The sequence below is a fragment of the Indicator indicator genome, chromosome 6 (assembly GCF_027791375.1).
Source record: "Indicator indicator isolate 239-I01 chromosome 6, UM_Iind_1.1, whole genome shotgun sequence".
Classification (NCBI taxonomy): Eukaryota; Metazoa; Chordata; class Aves; order Piciformes; family Indicatoridae; genus Indicator; species Indicator indicator.
In genome coordinates this window covers 34,331,094-34,337,394 of record NC_072015.1, presented here as the reverse complement: position 1 = coordinate 34,337,394, position 6,301 = coordinate 34,331,094, and positions in this window count along the sequence as shown.

The window sequence follows — 6,301 nt, the reverse complement described above, 5'->3', positions numbered from 1 at the left end:
ATAGGAGGTTTAACAAAGCCCAGTGCCAGGTTCTGTACCTGGGTCACAACAACCCCAAGCCTTGGGGAACAGTGGCTGGAAAAGTGAGTGCTGATTGACAGCCACCTGAACGTGAGCCAGCAATGTGCTCAGGTGGCCAAGAAGGCCAAGAGCTTCCTGGCCTGTATCAGGAACTGCAGGACTAGGGAAGTGATTGTCCCCTGTACTCAGCACTGCTGAGGCCACACCTTGAATACTGTGTTCAGTTTTGAGCCCCTCATTACGAAGGGTGACAAAGATGGTGAAGGGTTTAGAGAACAAGTCTCATGAGGAGTGGCTGAGGGAGCTGGGATTGTTTAGTCTGGAGAAGAGGAGGCTGAGGGGAGACCTCATTGCTCTTTACAACTACCTGAAAGGAGGTAGTAGTAAGGTGGGAGTCATTCTCTTCTCCCTAGTATCAGGTGATAGGAGGTGAGAAAATGGCCTCAAACTGTGCAACAGGAGGTTTAGATTTGATATTAGGAAAAATTTCGTTATGGAAAGAGGGGTAAGGCATTGGAACAGACTGGCCAGGGAGGTACTGGAGTTGCTGTTCCTGGAGGTGTTCAAGAAATTTGTGGACATGTCACCTTGGGACATGCTTTAATGATCATGGTGGTGTTAGGCTGATGGTTGGACTTGATGAGCTTAGAGGTCTTCTCCAATTGAAACAATTCTATGATTATATGGCTCATCCATGTGTGTTTGGGATTGCCCTGATTCGGGTGCAAGAACTTGTGCTTGGCTTTGTTGAACTTCATGAGGTTCACAGGAGTCCACTTCTCCATATTATTACCTAGGAAATTAAATGTCTGTAAATGTTCTTGATATGCTTCAATTAAAATACTCTACATGATCTCCTTTCACAGAACTTGATTTTGTGCAAACAAAAGGCTTGTCCTCTGCCTTGAGCAAGAGTTAGCCTCTACCTTTAAAAGCAGCTTGCCTGGGAAGATGCAGCAAAGCCTCTGTACCTTCCCTTACTACTTTTGCATGTGCTGTCACAGAAACCAGCTGGTTGTACTGAAAATTGGATTAATCTGAAGTGTAAAAAAAAAAAAATTGAACTTAGCAGAAATGCAGGTAGGCACTGTAGTTACTTCTTAACTGGGTGCGTGCAGAAGTGCAACGAAGGTGACTGTGTATCAGAGAAGGTGTCAACAAAAACCTGAGGACATGGGGGGAAATCCTGTATACATCCTAAAGAAATCAGTTAAAGTAAGGCATAATGAGAAATGGATAAAAGAGGGAAAATTATATGGGACCATACTGAAAACATTCCAAGTTGCCAACCCTAATTAGTGTTTGTGAAATCCCTGACTGTTGCCATGGCAATAAATGTGGTACTACAAATGCAGCATTCTGACTTCTTCACAGGATCAAGCAAAGTTGGAAAGGAGCAAATCCCTGTGTAAACATCAATATCGTCAATTAATTAGGAATCACAGCAAGATAAACAATAAGACCCCAGGAAAGGTAAATTAATTTCTGTTTTGTGTGCTATGTTTGAAAGTTACCTCAGTGTCAAGCCATCTCTGTAATTTGCTTTCATTCTACTATAGTGCTTAATCACAGACAACAGTGGAGGTTGTTGTGGAGGAAGTATTGGAAGACTTGACCTAGCAGGTTAAGAAACTTTGAGTTATTCAAACTATTTCAGCTTAAACACATATATTTCTTTAAATATCACTTAGTTTGGTTATTTGTTTACTTACCTGACATAAAAGGCTGCCTAAACAAGCCTAGAGTTCTCTACTCTTTTAAGAAACATGACAAATAATCTACATCACATACCATGTGAAGGACAGCCAGGTTATCAGGCCTAGTCAGTATAGGTTTATGAAAGATAGGTCCTGCTTGACTAACCCTCCTTCTATGACAGGATCATTTGCTTAATGGATGAGGGGAAGGCTGTGGATGTTGTTTACCAGGACTACAGTAATGCCTTTGACATAATTTCCCACAGCATTCTTCTGGAAGAACTGGCTGCTCATGGCTTGGATGGGTGGATGCTGTGCTGGATAAAAAACTGGCTGGATGGCTGGGCTTGAAGAGTGGTGGTGAATGGAGTTAAATCCAATTGGTGCTGATCAGAAGTGGTATTTCTCAGCACTCAGCATTTGGGCTGGTTCTGCTTCATATCTTTATCAAGGATCAGGACAAGAGGATTGAGTGCTCCCTCAGTAAGTTTGCAGATGACACCAAGCTGAATGGGAGTGTTGAGCTGCTTGAGAGTAAAAAGGCTTTACAGAGGGATCTGGGCAGGCTAGGTTGATTGGCTGAGGCCAGTACTACAAGATTGAACAAGGCTAAGTGCTGGGTCCTGTGCTTGGGTGACAACAGCCTCATGCAATCCTACAGATTTAGGGAGATGTGGCTGGAAAGCTGCTCAGTAGAAAAAGATCTGGGGGTGCTGATGGACAGCTGGCTGAACATGAACCAGCTGTATGCTCAGGTGGCTTGTATTAGCATCCTGGCCTGGATCAGAAATGGTGTGACAAGCAGGAGTAGGGAAGTGATTGTCATCTGTACTTGGCACTGGTGGGGCCACACCTCAAATACTGTGTTTGGTTTTGAGCATTTCACTACAAGAAGTACATGGAGAGCAATAAAGCTGGTGCAGGGTCTACAGTACCAGTCTTATGAGGAGTAGCTGAGGGAACTGGGGTTGTTTAGCCTGGAGAAAAGGAGGCTGATAGTAGACCTCATTGCTCTTTACAACTACTTGAAAGGACATTCTAGTGAGGTGAGGATTGGTGTCTTCTCTCAAGTACCAAGTGATAGGAGGAGGGGAAATGACCTGAAGTTGTGCTAGGGAGGTATTAGGAAAAATTTCTTCACTGAAGGAATGGTTAAGCATTGGAACAGGCTGCCCAGGGAAGTGCTGGAGTCACAATCCAGGCCTGGAGGGGATATTTGAAAGATATGTAGATGTGTCACTTAAAGACATAGTTTAGTGGTGGATGTGGCAGTTTAAGTTGGTCTTAATGCTCTTTAAAGGTCTGTTTCAACCTAAATCATTCTATGAAAATATTAAATGGTGGGGAGAAATAGCATATTATTTCCTCATGGTCTTGTCTCTTGCATGACTTCTGAATCTTGTACTTGACATTAAAGTAGATCCATTACACACATATAAGTCCCCTGCCATATACATAGTATCTACTTACAGCTGTAATTCTACCCTTTTCATGAGGGAAAATCCTTGCTTTTGTGAGTTTAGGTCAGAATCTTGATCTTGTCAAGCTTTCACAGCCATGTCACAACTTCCTGTATTCGAATTTCTTCTGTAACCAAAGGCAGCCAGAACATTCAGTACTATAAATGTAAAAGCAAAGGTGTCTAATTTTAAAAAAGAAAACAGAAGAAAAATGACTAAGTTTTTTAATGTGATAAAAAACTTACTTTTTCTTTTATCTGACAGATCACTATAGCAGTAATTCTCACAAATGTCTGGAAAGCTGTTCTCAAGTGTGTCATCTGCTGCTAAGAATTTGATGAATCGACTCCCCATTTATTCATTTACCACATCAATAGTTTAGTGTTTTACAAAGTTAATTTCTGTCTATTAGTAATCATTGTTTAATCCATATTTTGCAGTATTCCTAGTGGTTGGTTTCATTAATTTAATAAACAATGGTGAAATAAACACCTCTTTTGTAAATACTGTCAAGTTTGTGTCACAGCTTTGTTCCAAAACACGTGACTGCCCAGGATTTAGAACTGTCTCATGGAAGACTTACATATGCAAGGCAAACAAGATCAGTTTGAATATATGGATTATTTACAATTTTTCTATGCTTTTAATGCTTTAGCATAAAAATTGATACAGCAGCAGCACAAATTGCCCAAGGAAAGAAAGGGAGAACAAAGTAGGAGCATTCACTGGACTTTAGCTCAGTAAACAAAAGTTTTTATTCCCAACTCTGACTGAGATATTGTATGCCCTTGGCCAAGGCACTCCCCTCCTTTTTTTCCTGTGTTGCGCCTCTTTTTCTTGTTTTTGTGGGCTGGAGCTTCTCCTGGGAGGATACTGGAGGTGCTAATTAGGGTAGCTAGAAAAAATGGGCTCCTGATCTCTATTGTGGCCTCTAGGTGTTGCTATAATACAAATAATTAATCAGAAGATGTTTCCTAGGTGCCATAGAGGCAGTTGCCAATTCTTTGTCCGAACTATGCTCTCTCACTCCTCTCTGCAACATAACTGGAGTTTTAGCTTTGTGTGTTGGACAAGTGAACTTAAACCAGAAAAGTAAAAATAGGAAAGTTGTAGAAAGAGATTTGGCTCTCCTCTAAAGCTGCTTATTTTGCAGTGCCTGAGTGCCAGCTTCTTGTTCAAGGATGGCCTTTACTAGAGGAACCCACTATTGTATTCCTGACTCAGCCCAACCTTCCACTGCCATAAACAATCATTAGGTATCACATCCCCTTGCAAAGACTTTGCTACCTGATGTGGTTCAGGAGTATAAGCACATAGGGCACTCATAAGAACCCAAGTGCAGGTGATCTCTATCAGGACACACTTCTGTTATAAGGACACTTGTGGCCCCTTAAGTAACTACCAGTTGAGATACCTGTGAACTTAGTAAGGATAAGCTTTGTCTTGTGGGGTGAAAATTCAGACCTTTGTGCAGATTGGTCACCAGATTGGCATGTTTTACCTAGGAGGGGACTATTAGGCAAAATTCATTGCCATTATCATAAATGATTTTAAGAGTCACAGTTTAATTTTTAAAATAAGGAGTAGGGGGGAGAAGCAACAAATAATTTGGAAGAATTTGAGCAACCTTTTTAGTCTCACTTGCAAAGAAGGAGCTGCCAGTCCTGCAGCCCACCACAGCACATCATTTGCTGTAACCTCCAGCTGAGCAGTTGCTGCAGAAGCACAGCTCTCTCAGAGGTGTGCTGGAGCCACCAGTACTTATGGCAATAGATGGACTAGTGGCAGATGCCTCTCAAAACACGTTTGTAGCCAGTTTTGCCTGGCAGGGGATAAGTGATCCCTCCTGCAAAGCAGAGGCACAGTAAGGGAAGGAACTGGATGCAGATTTAAAGGAAGTGCTGCAGGTACCTGCTGGAGCAATGTCTTACCAGGATTTACTGACACAAAGGCACAGAAGGTGGGATGGGAGCTCTAGCCTCTTTCTACCCACATACTAGTGCTGCAGGACCATGAGCCCTACAGCCAGCCCCTCCCTCCCTTATGGCTGCCATCATCTGTGAGTTCATTGCAATCCCTTCCTGGCATGGAGAAGCACAGTGAGGGGCAAGCAGTCTCTGCTCTGGTCCATATGTAGTTCAACCTCTGTGACAAGCCTGGTGCAGCTCTCAATACGTAACAGAGATTGCATAACTAGATCCTGCAGGTCTTATTGTATTTACATGAAAGCTGTTTTAATCAAAAGACTAGCCATTAAATTGCCAGCGTTCTTAAGCATGCTTGACCAATTTTTCCACTTTTAAGACTCAAGTAGACAATTTTTTTAATGTTTTATAAATGATAAAAAATTCACATCATATTTTAACAGAATTAAGTGTACTTATTCAACACACATGGGGCCTCTGGAAAAAATGTTATTCAATTTAATAATTTTAATTTACATTGTATATGTACAAGAGCATTTCTTTCAACCCACAGGTTAACACCACCAAAGGAGAAGGGGAAAAAAAAAAAAGTACTGCGGTTAGCGGAGTGAAGAAACTCTTGAAACACTGTTGTCTGAAATAAAAGCAAGGCACTCTCCCTTAACACCTGATATATTCCTGAATTTTGCCTAGAAAAAGGCATGTTCACACTGAGAGAGCTTTAAGAAAAGTAGTAGATTTATTCTGCATTAACTCTTTCTTTCACCACTATGACCTGTCACTGGTTGTACTCGGGGATGAGTCTGTGTTTTGAAGTTGACATGAAGGACAATTCCACAGATGATGGGATTGGGGAGAGTATCACAGTTAAGACTATCTATGGAAGACTGGAGGACACCGGCTACATGAAATCTCACATGGGGCTCTGGACCTGCTACCTCCCACTCACATTCCACTTAATAAATAAACCTTGCTCAAAAAAAAAAAAAGGCAATTTTACTGTGCTATGCTGATTTGCCTGAAGATTCTTTGTAAGGGTTAACTTGCAAGAAGCACCTCCAAGCCCTCATCTGGCTGGTGCTCAGCACCTGGAAGGATTTGTCCCTAGATAGAAGTAATTTCTCAAGGGTCCTTGTGTCTTACACAAGGAGACAAAAGTAAACGTACTTTTGGATTTTGTGTATGTTTTTGTATGCGC